This window comes from Schistocerca americana, chromosome 1 (genome assembly GCF_021461395.2).
Source record: "Schistocerca americana isolate TAMUIC-IGC-003095 chromosome 1, iqSchAmer2.1, whole genome shotgun sequence".
Classification (NCBI taxonomy): domain Eukaryota; kingdom Metazoa; phylum Arthropoda; class Insecta; order Orthoptera; family Acrididae; genus Schistocerca; species Schistocerca americana.
In genome coordinates, this window is record NC_060119.1 from 860,063,253 (window position 1) to 860,081,260 (window position 18,008).

Genomic DNA, 18,008 nt, shown 5'->3' on the forward strand with positions numbered 1-18,008 from the left:
TACTAAGACTATAGGCACAGCTCCAATTAAAACTGTTCTCATACTTTCTAATTTCCATTGCTTCTTTGATAACATCAAAGTATGTAGAAGCATAGGACAAGATAAGAGATGCTGTGCCTGATTAGACACTCACGGTCCCTATAATTTATAAGATTTGTGATGAGTGCAGGAGCAACTACATTGGTTAGCCTATCCATACTGTTACTAGCCTCTGTGTGTAATACCAAAGGCACATTAAAAATCAAGAACTTGAGAAATAAGCAGTAGCTGGACACAGTCTCACAAATAAACTGAGAATAATGTTTGAGGAAACTTAAACCTTATAACAGGTTTCTAAGCACTGGAATGCTGTTACAAATGAAGCTGTGGAAATTAGAGTATGTGAGAACAATTTCAATCGGGACAGTGGCTACTACCGTAGTAGTGCTTGGAAGTGAGTGTTACTACATCTGGATTACGGGGTCCTGGGTTTCATTCCCGTCTGGGTTGGGGATTTTCTCTGCCCAGGGACTGGGTGTTTGTGTTGTCCTCATCATTCCATCATCATTTGTGAAAGTGGCTAGGTTGGACTGTGTACAGATGGGGAATTTGTATGGGAGCTGATGACGGCGCAGTTGAGCACCCCACAAACCAAACGTCGTCGTCGTCATCATCAAAGCTGAAAAGAGAAATGTGCTGAATTTTTTACATTGCTACGATCAGTGGCACCACTAGCACAGGTATTGATGTAATTTCTGGCAGCATGACTTTATGACAATGTACACCGATCAATCACATACAGTCTGTGGGCTATATATGGCTATCAGAACAGCAGCCATGACATTCAGTTGTTCCCGAGACACGGATGATAAAGGATTTCGTTAAAAGCTTGAAACTGTACCAAGATTTGACATGACAAGTAAATACACACTGTATCATCTGATGCTACACTGAGGAGTCAGTTTGTCATCATGTTACACTCCATCTTAGTTCACGACAAGAAGTTCAGCATCAAACGACAAGAACATGTGTAAACTAGGTTGCAGCATATAAATATTGCTGAAGCTATGAAATTAATTCATGAAGTTGAAGCAGATTTTAAAAATTTTATTGATTGTGGACATCCAGACTGGTGCACATTAGCTACAAAAAGGGGAAAGAGAGAGAGAGAGAACTAAATAAGTAAATTATACTTGCTCTGTTTGAGAGTGAAGCAGGAAGGAAAAGACTAGTAGCGGCAAAAGTTACATTCCACCACATTTCACACGGTGGCTTGCAGAATATAGGTAGATGTAAACATGCTGCACAAACAGAATCCTGATATTTAACATTTTACAGATAAAACATGAGAGAGGATTCCGTGCACAATGCATTTGTCAGCAAGAGTTCTGCTTTGAAAATGCATGCAATCTTCGTAAGGTTTTACAAAAAACAGAGCTGCAGCCATAACTACAATGACTATGCACAAACATACAAACAAATGACAGCTATTACATCACCGATGTGGAGGGTACAACTATAAGATAAGATAAGGTATGGAAACTACTATGATACAATAAAGAACTTGAATTCACTCCAGAAACCAAGGTTCTCTTGTGTGACTAAAATGTTCAGTAAGGTAAGTAAAGGAAAATTGAAGACCTAGTGCAGCAGTGGATACATCAGCCTAATGTAACTGTTGAGATAAAACCCACTATTCCAGTCAGTTTAAGTATTCCTTTAATTACATTTACAGAAGGCCATAACAATAATTTAATGCTAGTGGATAATGATGAGCCTTGGCTGCATCCCATCTGCTGACTCCAGCTCATCGTAACTCACGTCCACTGCCGGACTGAACTGTGACACCGTAACATATGTACAGATATTTTCCACTGTCTGTAAGAGTGTAAATTATTTGCGTATAGTAGAACTCAGCTTGAGAGCTGACAACATTTACATTTAAACACATGCTTTGCAAGCCACCATATGGTACTTGGCGGAGGGTACCATATACTTACTAGTCACTTGCTTTCCTGTTCCCCTTGCAAATAGAGCAATGGAAAAATGACTGCCTGTATGCCTCCAGCTCAAATTTTTTGTATCTTGTCTTCATGGTTCTGATGCAGAATGTATGTTGACTGCAGTAAGTATAATTGTTCAGCGGTCACCTACAAATAACAGTTCTCTAAATTACCCTAATAGAGTTCTGCAAAATAATGTGTGTTCGCCAGACCTACTGGTGATAAATCTAGTAGCAACCCTCTGAAATGCTTTGACATCTTCCTTTAATCTGATGTGGGATTCCCAAAAATTGGAGCAGTACCCAAGAATTGATTGCACTAGTGTTCTACGCACAGTCTCCTTCACAGATGAACCACACTTTCCTAAAATTCTCTTAAGAAACTGAAGTGAACCATTTGCCTTCCATCTGTGCTTGTGCCATTTCATATTGCTTTGGAGCATTGTGCTTAGATATTTAATGGAAGTGACTGTATGAGCAGAACACTACTAATGCTGTATTACTGGATTGTTTTTTCCTACTCATCTGCATTACCTTACATTTTTCTCAGCAAGCTGCTATTTTGTTGCAAATCCGTGGGGCACTCCTGACAATACACTTGTCTCTGATGAATGCTCGCCATCATGGACAAAATACTGGGTTCTATTACTTAAGTAATCTTTGAACCCCTGACTCGTCTAGGAACCCATCCCAGTTGCTTGTACCTTTGTTAACAGTCTGCAGTGGAGCATTGTGTCAAATGGGACACCATGTCAAATGCTTTCCACAAATCTAGGAATATGGACTCTGCCTATTGCCTGTTATCCAGGGTTTGCAGAATAATGTGAGAAAAGGGCAATCGGAGATACACGTGAGTGATGCTTTCTAAATCCACGCTGGTTTGTGGACAGAAGCTATTCTGTCTCTCAGAAATTTACACTACTGGCCATTAAAATTGCTACACCACGAAGATGATGTGCTACAGACGCGAAATTTAACCGACAGGAAGAAGATGCTGTGATGTCCAAATGATCAGCTTTTCAGAGCATTCACACAAGGTTGGCGCCGGTGGCGGCACCTACAACGTGCTGACGTGAGGAAAGTTTCCAACCGATTTCTTGTAAACAAACAGCAGTTGACCGGTGTTGCCTGGTGAAACGTTGTTGTGATGCCGCTTGTAACGAGGAGAAATGTGTACCATCATGTTTCCAACTTTGATAAAGGTCGGATTGTAGCCTATTGCGATTGCGGTTTATCGTATCGCGACATTGCTGTTCGCGTTGGTCGAGATCCAATGACTGTTAGCAGAATATGGAATCGGTGGATTCAGGAGGATAATAGAGAACACCATGCTGGATCCCAATGGCCTCGTATCACTAGCAGTCAAGGTGACAGGCATCTTATCTGCATGGCTTTAACAGATCGTGCAGCCACGTCTCGATCCCTGAGTCAAGAGATTGGGACGTTTGCAAGACAACAACCATCTGCACGAACAGTTGGACGATGTTTGCAGCAGCATGGACTGTCGGCTCGGAGACCATAGCTGCGGTTACCCTTGACGCTGAATCACAGACAGGAGAGCCTGCGATGGTGTACTCAACGACGAACCTGGGTGCACGAATGGCAGAACTTCATTTTTTCAGATGAATCCAGGTTCTGTTTACAGCATCATGATGGTCGCATCCGTGTTTGGCGACATCGCGGTGAACGCACATTGGAAGTGTGTATTCGTCATCGCCATACTGGCTTATCACCCGGCGTGATGGTATGGGGTGCCATTGGTTACACGTTTCGGTCACCTCTTGTTCACATTGACGGCACTTTGAACGGTGGACGTTACATTTCAGATGTGTTACGACCCGTGGCTCTACCCTTCATTCAATCTCTGCGAAACCCTACATTTCAGCAGGACATTGCACGACTGCATGTTGCAGGTCCTGTACGGGCCTTTCTGGATACAGAAAATGTTTGACTGCTGCCCTGGCCAGCACATTCTCCAGATCTCTCACCAATTGAAAACATCTGGTCAATGGTGGCCAAGCAACTGGCTCATCACAATACGCCAGTCACTACTCCTGATGAACTGTGGTATCATGTTGAAGCTGCATGGGCAGCTGTACCAGTACACGCCATCCGAGCACTGTTTGACGCAATACCCAGGACTATCAAAGCCATTATTACAGCCAGAGGTGGTTGTTCTGGGTACTGATTTCTCAGGATCTATGCACCCAAATTGTGTGAAAATGTAATCACATGTCAGTTCTAGTATAATATATTTGTCCAATGAATACCTGTTTATTATCTGCATTTCTTCTTGGTGTACCAATTTTAATGGCCATTAGTGTATTATGTTCAGACTCAGAATGCATTGAAGAATTCTGCAGCAAACATGTTAAAGATATTGGTCCATAATTTTGCAGGTCCATTCTTCTACCCTTCTTATATACAGGAGTCACATCAGCTTTTTTCCATTTTGTTGGGAGTTTGCACTGAGTGAGAGATTCTTCATCAATGCTAAGTAACTAAGGAGCCATTGCAATAAGGTATTCTCTGTAAAACCAAACTGAGATTCCATCTGGACCTGACAGCTTATTTGTTTCCGCTCTTTCAATTGCTTCTCTACACCAGGGATGCCTGTTACTATATCTTTCATATAGGAGTTTGTACAATAGTCAAATAATGGTAGGTTAGTATGATCCTCTTGTGGTAATGTTTTCTTAAATGTGAAATTTAAAACTTTTGCATTCCTTTTGCTGTCTTCTATTACCATACCACACTTGTCAGTGAGTTACTGGATAGAAGGCTTCGACCCACTTAGCAATTTTACATAGGAACAGAATTTTCCCAGGTTTTCGAAAAGATATTTTGCTGAGGTATGACTAAGAGTAGTTGCCTGTTTTGCTCATTGATCATTTTTACAGGTGCACCAATTTCTAATAACTTGTTCATGTCATCATCATCTGCGCGTTTTTTTTTTGGGCGGAGAATGCAACAGTCTCTGCTTCCCCAGCAATTTTCGAATTTTGTTATTAAACCATTGTGGTTTATTTCTTTCTTTAATCCATTTGCTTGACACACAGTTCTCCGGAATGTGATTTGCAATTTGTTTAAACTTTGTCCATACTACTTTTATGTCCATCTTTTTTTTGTGTCAGTTTTCTGGAAGGTTTGATGCTGTCTGCCATGCATTCCTCTCCTGTGCCAATCTGTTATTCTTTAACAAGGGAACCTCCCCATCGCACCCCCCTCAGATTTAGTTAAAAGTTGGCACAGTGGATAGACCTTGATAAACTGAACACAGATCAATTGAGAAAACAGGAAGAAGTTGTGTGGAACTGTGAAAAAATAAGCAAAATATACAAACTGAGTAGTCCATGGTGCACATAGGCAACTTCAAGGAGAGTGTGGGCTCAGAAGCGCCAGGGTCCCGTGGTAGCGTGAGCAGCTGCAGAAGGAGAGGTCCTTGGTTCAAGTCTTCCCACAAGTGAAAATTTTACTTTCTTTATTTTTGCATAGTTATTATCTGTCCGTTCGTTCATTGACGTCTCTGTTCACTGTAATAAGTTTAGTGTCTGTGTTTTGCGACCGCATCGCAAAACCGTGCGATTAGTAGACGAAAGGACGTGCCTCTCCAATCGGAACCGAAAACATTTGATCGCAAGGTCATAGGTCAACCGAATCCTTCACAGGAAAACACATCTGATATATTGTATACGACACTGGTGACGGCATATGCGTCACATGACAGGAATAATTATATATAAAAACAAAGATGAGGTGACTTACCGAACAAAAGCGCTGGCAGGTCGATAGACACACAAACAAACACAAACATACACACAAAATTCAAGCTTTCGCAACAAACTGTTGCCTCATCAGGAAAGAGGGAAGGAGAGGGGAAGACGAAAGGAAGTGGGTTTTAAGGGAGAGGGTAAGGAGTCATTCCAATCCCGGGAGCGGAAAGACTTACCTTAGGGGGAAAAAGGACAGGTATACACTCGCACACACGCACATATCCATCCACACATACAGACACAAGCAGACATATTTAAAGACAAAGAGTTTGGGCAGAGATGTCAGTCGAGGCAGAAGTGTAGAGGCAAAGAAGTTGTTGAAAGACAGGTGAGGTATGAGTGGCGGCAACTTGAAATTAGCGGAGATTGAGGCCTGGCGGATGATGAGAAGAGAGGATATACTGAAGGGCAAGTTCCCATCTCCGGAGTTCGGATAGGTTGGTGTTGGTGGGAAGTATCCAGATAACCTGGACGGTGTAACACTGTGCCAAGATGTGCTGGCTGTGCACCAAGGCATGTTTAGCCACAGGGTGATCCTCATTACCAACAAACACTGTCTGCCTGTGTCCATTCATGCGAATGGACAGTTTGTTGCTGGTCATTCCCACATAGAATGCATCACAGTGTAGGCAGGTCAGTTGGTAAATCACGTGGGTGCTTTCACACGTGGCTCTGCCTCTGATCGTGTACACCTTTCGGGTTACAGGACTGGAGTAGGTGGTGGTGGGAGGGTGCATGGGACAGGTTTTGCATCGGGGGCGGTTACAAGGATAGGAGCCAGAGGGTAGGGAAGGTGGTTTGGGAATTTCGTAGGGATGAACTAACAGGTTACGAAGGTTAGGTGGACGGCGGAAAGACACTCTTGGCGGAGTGGGGAGGATTTCATGAAGGATGGATCTCATTTCAGGGCAGGATTTGAGGAAGTCGTATCCCTGCTGGAGAGCCACATTCAGAGTCTGGTCCAGTCCCGGAAAGTATCCTGTCACAAGTGGGGCACTTTTGTGGTTCTTCTGTGGGGGATTCTGGGTTTGAGGGGACGAGGAAGTGGCTCTGGTTATTTGCTTCTGTACCAGGTCGGGAGGGTAGTTGCGGGATGCGAAAGCTGTTTTCAGGTTGTTGGTGTAATGATTCAGGGATTCCGGACTGGAGCAGATTCGTTTGCCACGAAGACCTAGGCTGTAGGGAAGGGACCGTTTGATGTGGAATGGGTGGCAGCTGTCATAATGGAGGTACTGTTGCTTGTTGGTGGGTTTGATGTGGACGGACGTGTGAAGTTGGCCATTGGACAGGTGGAGGTCAACGTCAAGGAAAGTGGCATGGGATTTGGAGTAGGACCAGGTGAAACTGATGGAACCAAAGGAGTTGAGGTTGGAGAGGAAATTCTGGAGTTCTTCTTCACTGTGAGTCCAGATCATGAAGACGTCATCAATAAATCTGTACCAAACTTTGGGTTGGCAGACTTGGGTAACCAAGAAGGCTTCCTCTAAGCGACCCATGAATAGGTTGGCGTACGAGGGGACCATCCTGGTGCCCATGGCCGTTCCCTTTAATTGTTGGTATGTCTGGCCCTCAAAAGTGAAGAAGTTGTGGGTCAGGATGAAGCTGGCTAAGGTGATGAGGAAAGAGGTTTTAGGTAGGGTGGCAGGTGATCGGCATTAAAGGAAATGCTCCATCGCAGCGAGGCCCTGGACGTGCGGAATATTTGTGTATAAGGACGTGGCATCAATGGTTACAAGGATGGTTTCAGGAATATGTTGTCGACCCACCTAACTTGTACACTTGGCGAATGGGTAAAAAGATTCTTCTACCTTGCCCGATTTAGGTTTTCTTGTGGTTGTGATAATCACTCCCAAAAAAGTGATGAAAACATAAGAGTTTGTCACATGAACTGAAAATAAAAAATTAAAGTTTTCACTCGATGGAAGATTTGAACCAAGGACCTTTCGTTCCGCAGCTGCTCACGTTACCACGAGACCACGGCGCTCCTGCGGTCCCAGTGGCCTTGATGTTGCCTATCTTCCCCTGAACTACTCAGTTTGTATATTTTGCTTATTTTTTCACAGTTCCATACAACTTCCTCCTGTTTTCTCAATTGATCTGTGTTCAGTTTTTGAAGGCCTATCCACTGTGCCAACTTATAACTAAATCTGAGGGGGGTGCGATGGGGAGGTTCCCTTGTAAGTAGCACTTGCAGCCTACATCCTCAGTTATTTACTGGACATATTAGTCTCTACCTTCCTGTACAGTTTTTACCCTCCACAGCTCTCTCTAATACCATGGAAGATATTCCCCAATGTCTTAACAGATGTCCTATCATCCTATCCCTTCTTCTTGTGAGTGTTTTCCATACACTCCTTTCCTTGGTGATTCACTGGAGAACTACCTCATTCCTTACCTTATCAGTCCACCCAATGTTCATCATTCTTCTGTAGCACCACATCTCAAATGCTTCTGTCCTCTTTTGTTCTGGTTTTCCGACAGTCCATGTCTCACTGCTGTACAGTGCTGTGCTCCAAACACAAATTCTTTGAAAGTTCTTCCTCAAATTAAGACCTGTATTTAACACTAGTAGACTTATCTTGACCAGGAACGCTCTTTTCACCGGCGCTTGTCTGATCTTCTCCAAGAACTGGTAGAAACAGACCTCAAAGTAGTTCAGTTTGAATTCTGGAGCAATGTCGGAACATGCAAGGCTGTATTTGCGCTACGGCTCATCTTAGAAGACAGACTAAGTACAGGCAAACCTACATTTATAGCATTTTTAGACTTAGAGAAAGCTTTGAGAATGTTGACTGGAATACACTCTTTTAAATTCTGAAGGCAGCAGGGGTAAAACACAGGGAGAAAAAGGCTATTAACAACCTGTATAGAAGCCAGACAGCAGTAATAAGAGTCAAGGGCCATGAAAGGGAAGCAGTGGTTGAGAAGGGAGTGAGGCAGAGTTGTAGCTTATCCCCAATGTTATTCAATCTGTTCACTGGACAAGCAGTAAAGGAAACCAAAGAAAAATCTGGAGTAGGAATCAAAGTCCAGGGAGAAGACATAAAAATTTGAGGTTTGCCGATAACATTGTAATTCTGTCAGAGAGAGCAAAGGTCTTGGAAGAGCAGTTGAATATAATGGACAGTATTTTGAAAGCAGAATATAAGATGAACGTCAAAAAAGCAAAACAAGGATAATAGAATTTTGTCGAATTAAGTCAGTTGATGCTAAGGGAATCAGATTAGGAAACGAGATGCTTAAAGTAGAAAATGAGTGTCGCTGTTTGGGCAGCAAAATAGCTGACAATGGCCAAAGTAGAGCATGTAAAATGTAAACGGGCAATGGCAAGAAAAGCATGTTTGAAGATGGGAAATCTGTTAATATCGAACATAGATTTAAGTATTAGGAAGTCTTTTCTGAATGTATTTGTCTGGAATGTAGCCATGTATGGAAGTCAAACATGAAAGATAAACAGTTCAGATAAAAAGGGCATAGAGGCTTTCAAAATGTGGTGCTAAGAAGATTGCTGAACATTAGATGGATCGATCACGTAATTAATGAGGAAATACTGAGTAGAATTGGGGAAACTAAAAATTTGTGGCACAACTTGACCAAAAGAAGGTAATGTTGTTCCATTCAACACATCCTGCAATTCTTCTTCACTTCCACTGAGGATATCAGTGACATAGCAAATCTTAACATTGGTATTCTTCCACCTTCAATTTAATCCCACTCTTGAACCTTTCTTATATTTCTGTCATTGCTTCTTCACTGTATAGACTGAATGGCAAGGGCAAAAGACTACATTCCTGTCTTACACCCTTTTTAATCTGGCTCTTCGACTCTTATGGTTCTCTCTTGGCTCTTCTACATATTGTATACTAGCTTAGCATGCCCACTGCTTCACCTGCATGGATTCTGTGGCCTACACAGATTCTTCACAATTTGCAAAACCTTCTAAACTTTTCACATTAATTAAGTCCATAGAAGCATTGTCTTTTCCAAATGTACTTCTGACCAAAAAGTGATTGTGGTAGCTAGAGTTCCAGGTTTTTGTTGGTCATGTCTTTTGTGTTTTGTGTGATATTTCCATAGGAACTTTCATTCTCTAACACATATTTCTTTATGTTTAAACAAGAACTGAAATACTAGTTTCCATAGATTTAGATTTAAAATTTTTTTAATGTAACGAAATATTTTCTTAAAAAATTTTCATCCCTTATTCCACCCCCAGGGGTTGAATTTCCAAAATCAATTAAATTTCTTTTTAAATTATTTCTGACCGAGAAGTCAAATACCAATTTTCATAGATGTGGCTCTAAAAATGCTTTAGTAGTTCTTTAATAATGATTTATTTTCAAAAAACTTTCACCCACTATATTACCCTGTTAGTGCTTGAATTTCCAAAAATGCTGGACACACATTTTTTTTATTATCTGACTTATCATTTATTGTTGTTCTGGCTTCAAAATTGTCTTATTAGCAACAAACCCTTCATCCCCCATTTTATCCCCTTAGGGAAGGAATATCGAAAAATCACCCCTTAAATGATGCCTATAATGTAAGATCAACACTCTCTGCAGATTTCAAGTTTATATCCTTAGTGGTTTGGGCTGTGTGAGGAGTCAGTGAGAGAGTGAGTCAGTCAGTTGGGACAATGCCTTTTATCTACAAACATTACTCATCTTTCCGTATAGCTTAACCCTACTTTTCTCAGAATTTCAAACATCTTGCACCATTTTACAATGTCAAACACTTTCTGCAGATTGAGAAATCTTTTGAACATGTCTTTATTTTTCTTCAGTCTTGCTTCCATTATCAAAAGCAACTTCAGAATTGCTTCTCTAGTGCTTTTACCTTTCCTAAAACCAAACTGGTCATCATCCTTAAGATTCTTTTCCATTCTTTATATATTATTTCTGCCAGCAATTTGGATGCACGAACTGTTAAGCTGATTGTGCAATAATTCTCACACTTGTAGGCTCTTACAGACGTGAGAAATGTATAGATGATGTTTTTCCAAAAGTGTGATGGTATATCGCCATTTCATACATTCTACACACTAACGTGAATAATCGTGCCCCCAATGATTTTAGAAATTCCAATGGAATGTTATCTATCCCTTGTGCCTTATTTGATTTTAAGTCTTCCAAAGCACTTCCAAATTCTGACTTTGATACTGGATCCCTTCTCTTTCCTACTGACTCCTGATTTTTCTTCTAACACATCGTCAGATAAGTCCTCCCTCTCATAAAGACCCTCAACGCACTATTTCCACCTGTCTGACCTCTCCTGTGCATTTAACAGTGGAATTCCCATTGCATTCTTAATGTTACCACCAGTGCTTTTAATTTCACTGAAGTCTGTTTTGATTTTTCTATATGCTGAGTCAGTCCTTCCACCATTCATTTCTTTTTTGATTTCTTTTCATATCTGAGTTAGCCATTTCGCCTTAGCTTCCCTGCACTTCCTGTCTATTTCATTCCTAAATTACTTGTATTTCTGTATTCCTGATTTTCCCTGAATGTTTGTGTACTTACTTCTTTTGTCGATCAGCTGAAATATGTCTTCTGTTACGCATGATTTCTTCACAGTTATATTCCTTGTACCTACGTTTTTCTCTCCAAGTTTTGTGATTGTCCTTTTTACAGATGTCCATTCCTCTTCAGCTGAACTGTCTACTGAGGTAGTCACTGTCATAGTATCTATAGCCTCAGAGAACTTCAAGCATATCTCTTCATTCTGTATCCCATTACTTTGCACATTGATTCTTCCTGACTAGTCTCTTAAAATTCAACCTTCTCTCCATCATAACCAAAATGTAATCTGAGTCTGTATTTTCCCTGGGTATGCTTTACAATCCAATATCTGCTTTCGGAAACTCTGCCTGACCTTGATGTAATCTAATGAAATCTTCCTGTATCACCTGGCCTTTGCCAAGTATATGTTGTTGTCCTGTGATTCTTGAACAGAGTATCTGCTGTTACCATCTGAAAGTTATTTCAGAACTCACTTTGTCTTTCTCCCCTCTCATTCCCACTGGCAAACCTGCATTCCCCCATAACCCTTCCTTCTGTTCCTTCCTCTACAACTGCATTCCTATCCCCCATGACTATTAGATTTTTATATCCCTTTACATAATGAATTACATGTTCAATATCCTCATATACCTTCTCTACCTCTTCATCTTCTGCTTGCACTGTCAAAATGTATACCTGAACTATTGTGTCAATGTTGCTTTCCTGTCAATTCTGATGAGAACAACCCTGTAACTTAACTGTTCACAGTAATTTGCTCTCTGCCCCACTTTCCTATTCGTAACAAATCCTACTCTTATGTCATTTTCTGCTGCTGTTGATATTACCCTATACTCGTCCGACCAAAAATCTTTGTGTTGTTTCCATTCCACTTCACTGGTGCCCACTATATCTAGTTTCTACATCTAGATTGAGCCTTAGCATTTCCCTTTTCAGATTTTCTAGCTTACCAACCATTTTCAAACTTCTTACATTCCATGCCATGACTCATAGAACATTATCCATTCATTGATTATTCAATCTTTTTGTCATGGTCACCTTCCTATTGGTAGCCCCTCCCGGAAATCCAAATGGGGGACTAGTCTGGAATCTTTTGCCAAAGGAGACATCATCATGACACTTTCAATTAAAAGTCACGTGTTCTGCAGATATACATTATGTGTCTGTAATGAAGTGGTTTCCATTGCCTTCTGTATTCTCGTGCTGTTGATGATAGCTGATTCTTATGCATTTTAAGGTTAGTTTCCCACCCCAAGGGCGAGAGTATGCCGGACCTCTGTCCACTCCTTCACCCTCTTTGACAGGGCCATGGCAGAACGAGGGTGACTTCTTATACAGGCAGTTTCTGGCCACCATTGTGATGATTTTTATTCAAAATTTAAGCAGTGGCCGAGTTTGAACACGGGAACAAGGATGTTTTCATTACTAATCAGATACACTACCCCTACACCCATCATAATGGAACTAAATGTGTTTGTTCATTGTATCATCAGGATGCTAACAACAGTTTTATATGCTCTTTCAAGCAAAAATACTCCCCCAGCCTTCTTGGTGGATTTATTAATTGTAGTAACCATTGTTGCTATGATGACATCATGATTAATAATTCATTTCTATGTTGACACTGTCAATAAGCTTGAAGCTACAAGGTGTAAAGTATTTCCATTGCATAGGGTCTGTCAAAGTAGCTGCTTAAGACAGTTTTCAGCAAATGTGTTTGAAAGTACTTTACAAGAATGCCTGTCCATACCACCTGCAGTGAACCCACAGATGTCCCAGTGTATACACACCCAGCGAACAGTCTACCCGACGGGAGGCTCTAGTCACACAACATTTACAGTAGGTTAAAGTCACCTTCAACAAATGTTACATCATCTGGGTATCTCCACACTACTTTGTGTAGGCTTTCCTTGAATGATTCTAAAACTGTCACAGCAGAATCAGGTGGCCAATAAAAACAAGTGGTAATTAACTTGAGTTCACCTAGACTTGTTACATACATCCAGGTAACTTCACAATCAGACTCAATTTGGACTTTGGTAGATGATATTTTTGTCAATTGCAATGAAAAACCCCTTCCTAAGGCTTGCAATCTAATCCATCTTTTAAACACATGTTCCATGTCCCACTAAATTTTTCAGTGGTTTCTGCTTCAAGTTTCAGCCAGCTCTTGGTTCTGAGAAACAATGGCTTAAGTAGCTCAAAGTTCCTTCGAACAGACGATATATTATAGTTAGGTGTTAGTCACAGCTTAGAGGCATCCAACCACTGGTACATTTGGAAAGTTAATAGATTACAAGGTCTGCTGTTCTCCCCAGAATACAACTTGAAGAGAAAAAGACCGAGGTAATTTTAACTTAGTGGTTACAAACTGGATACTATTCATCACAGTAACTGATACAGTTACTAACCACTTTAGGTCAGTGACTGAGACAGTTGAAGGAGGATATAAGAAGATCATAACAACCTACACTTCACTCTGGGAAGAATTAAACACAGTAACCTGGGAAGAATGAGCAGCTGTACCACCCATGTTAACCAGCAACTAGCTATACTAGCCACCATAAGCAACTGTTTAACGAAATCAGCTACAATTTTAATGGACTTGAATGTGAATATGATTTATACACCACAATAAACATATGAAATGGGACTATTGCACTACATCCAGTCAGTCCCAGCCAGATACTGCAATACCTACAACTGTTACATCATGATACTGAGACCAGGAAGCAACTAGTCACTCCTGGCTGCCACTGAACACTATAGATGTAGCTGTATTTCCGTCAAGCTTTCTGTTTTAAACTATGCTTGGAACACACCATTATTCAAGAGTGCCAACTATCAATTGTTGTTGTTGTTGTTGTTGTCTTCAGTCCTGAGACTGGTTTGATGCAGCCCTCCATGCTACCCTATCCTGTGCAAGCTTCTTCATCTCCCAGTACTTACTGCAACCTACATCCTTCTGAATCTGCTTAGTGTATTCATCTCTTGGTCCCCCTCTACAATTTTTACCCTCCATGCTGCCCTCCAATGCTAAATTTGTGATCCCTTGATGCCTCAGAACATGTCCTACCAACCGGTCCCTTCTTCTCATCAAGTTGTTCCACAAACTCCTCTTCTCACCAATTCTATTCAATACCTCCTCATTAGTTATGTGATCTACCCATCTAATCTTCAGCATTCTTCTGTAGCACCACATTTTGAAAGCTTCTATTCTCTTCTTGTCCAAACTATTTATCATCCATGTTTCACTTCCATACATGGCTATGCTCCATACAAATTCTTTCAGTAACGACTTCCTGACACTTAAATCTGTACTCGATGTTAACAAATTTCTCTTCTTCAGAAACGCTTTTCTTGCCATTGCCAGTCTACCTTTTATATCCTCTCTACTTCGACCATCATCAGTTAGTTTGCTCCCCAAGTAGCAAAACTCCTTTACTACTTTAAGTGCCTCATTTCCTAATCTAATTCCCTCAGCATCACCCGACTTAATTCGACTACATTCCATTATCCTCGTTTTGCTTTTGTTGATGTTCATCTTATATCCTCCTTTCAAGACGCTGTCCACTCCGTTCAACTGCTCTTCCAAGTCCTTTGCTGTCTCTGACAGAATTACAATGTCATCAGCGAACCTCAACGTTTTTATTTCTTCTCCATGGACTTTAATACCTACTCTGAATTTTTCTTTTGTTTCATTTACTGCTTGCTCAATATACAGATTGAATAACATCAGGGTCAGGCTACAACCCTGTCTCACTCCCTTCCCAACTGCTGCTTCCCTCTCATGCCCCTCGAATCTTATAACTGCCATCTGGTTTCTGTACAAATTGTAAATAGCCTTTCGCTCCCTGTATTTTACCCCTGCCACCTTTAGAATTTGAAAGAGAGTATTCCAGTCAACGTTGTCAAAAGCTTTCTCTAAGTCTACAAATGCACGAAATGTAGGTCTGCCTTTCCTTAATCTATTTTCTAAGATGTGTCGTAGGGTCAGTATTGCCTCATGTGTTCCAACATTTCTGCGGAATCCAAACTGATCTACGCCGAGGTTGGCTTCTACCAGTTTTTCCATTCATCTGTAAAGAATTCGCGTTAGTATTTTGCAGCTGTGACTTATTAAACTGATAGTTCGGTAATTTTCACATCTGTCAACTCCTGCTTTCTTTGGGATTGGAATTGCTATATTCTTCTTGAAGTCTGAGGGTATTTCGCCTGTCTCTCACATCTTGCTCACCAGATGGTAGAGTTTTGTCAGGACTGGCTCTCCCAAGGCCGTCAGTAGTTCCAATGGAATGTTGTCTACTCCCGGGGCCTTATTTCGACTCAGGTCTTTCAGTGCTCTGTCAAGCTCTTCACGCAGTATTGTATCTCTCATTTCATCTTCATCTACATCCTCTTCCATTTCCATAATATTGTCCTCAAGTACATCGCCCTTGTATAGACTCTCTATATACTCCCTCCACCTTTCTGCTTTCCCTTCTTTGCTTAGAATTTGGTTTCCATCTGAGCTCTTGATATTCATACAAGTGGCTCTCTTTTCTCCAAAGGTCTCTTTAATTTTCCTGTAGGCAGTATCTATCTTACCCCTAGTGAGATAAGCCTCTACAGCCTTACATTTGTCCTCTAGCCACCCCTGCTTAGCCATTTTGCACTTCCTGTCGATCTCATTTTTGAGACATTTGTATTCCCTTTTGCCTGCTTCATTTACTGCGTTTTTATATTTTCTCCTTTCATCAATTAAATTCAATATTTCTTCTGTTACCCAAGGATTTCTAGTAGCCCTCATCTTTTTACCTACTTGATCCTCTGCTGCCTTCACTACTCCATCCCTCAGAGCTACCCGTTCTTCTTCTACTGTATTTCTTTCCCCCATTCCTGTCAACCTCGCAGAACTAGCACTATCCATTCTTATCCATTCTTTCAGGAGTGCTAGTTCTGCTGAGTTCGCAGGAGAGCTTCTGTAAAGTTTGGAAGGTAGGAGACGAGATACTGGCAGAAGTAAAGCTGTGAGTACCGGGCGTGAGTCGTGCTTCGGTAGCTCAGGTGGTAGAGCACTTGCCCGCGAAAGGCAAAGGTCCCGAGTTCGAGTCTCGGTCGGGCACACAGTTTTAATCTGCCAGGAAGTTTCATATCAGCGCACACTCCACTGCAGAGTGAAAATCTCATTCTGGAAACATCCCCCAGGCTGTGGCTAAGCCATGTCTCCGCTATATCCATTCTTTCAGGAGTGCTAGTTCTGCCAGGTTCGCAGGAGAGCTTCTGTAAAGTTTGGAAGGTAGGAGACGAGATACTGGCAGAAGTAAAGCTGTGAGTACCGGGCGTGAGTCGTGCTTCGGTAGCTCAGGTGGTAGAGCACTTGCCCGCGAAAGGCAAAGGTCCCGAGTTCGAGTCTTGGTCGGGCACACAGTTTTAATCTGCCAGGAAGTTTCAGTACTGTAAGGTGTTTAAAAATGTTATTATGAAGGCAAAGAGCATGTGGTATGTAAATAGAATAGCTAATTCTCAGGATAAAATTAAAACCATATGGTTAGTTGTGAAGGAAGCATAAGGTTGATGATATCAAATTAGTTTGTTTTCTGTTACTGATAAGTCAGATATATGTACGGTATTTAACAGTCATTTTCTGAGCACTGCTGGTGAATTAAATGAAAACTTTGTTTCTACAGGGATCATATAACTCTCTTGGAAAATGCCTTCTCGAGACTGATGTCTGAAATACTATTCTGTGATACTGACAAGGGGGAGATTGAGTCACTTATTAAATCATTGAAGACTAATGACTCTCATGGATATGATGGAGTGCCTAGCAGAATATGAAAGTACTGTGCTACAAATGTTAGCCCTGTATCTAGCCATATTTGTAATTTTTCCTTTAAGAATGGCCAGTTTCCTAAACAATTAAAGTACTCAGTAGTAAAGCTGCTTTATAAAAGGGGAGAAAGGGTAATGTAGACAATTTTAGAAGTATTTCTATGATGACATCAGTGTTTGCTAAGGTATATAAGGATAATTGATCATTTTATATCACATAATTTGCTATTAAATGAACAGTTCGGCTTTAAAAGTGGTTTAACAACTGAAAATGCTATATTCTGTTTTATGGATTAAACAAAAGGTTTCAAATTCCAGGAATATTTTTCGATTTAAATAGGGCATTTGCTTGTGGTGATCACAAAATATTGCCCCAGAAGTTGGACCATTATGGAAAACGGGGAGTAGCTCACAATTGGTTCACCTCTTACTTTAACAACAGACAGCAAAAGGTCATTGTTCACGATGTTGAGAATAGCTGTGATGTGAAGTACAGTCAAATGGTGGGCAGGGACGGGGGGGGGGGGGGGGGGGGGGGGAGGAGTTCCCCAATGTTGGGACCACTCTTGTTCCTTATTTATATAAATGACATGTCCTCTAGTATTACAGGTAATTCTAAAATACTTCTGTCTGTTGATGACACTAGCTTGGTAGTAAATGATATAGTGTGCAACACTGGCTAAGTTTCAAATAGTGCAGTTCATGACATAAGTTCACGCTTAGTAGAAAATAAATTAACGCTAAATCACAGTAAGTCTCAGTTTTTAAGATTTCTAACACACAATTCAACAAAACCTGATGTTTTAGCTTCACAGACTGGTAATATTATTAGTGAAACTGAACAGATCAAATAACTAGGTGTTCAGATAGACAGTAAACTGTCATGAAAAATCCACATTCAGGATCTTGTTCAAAGACTTA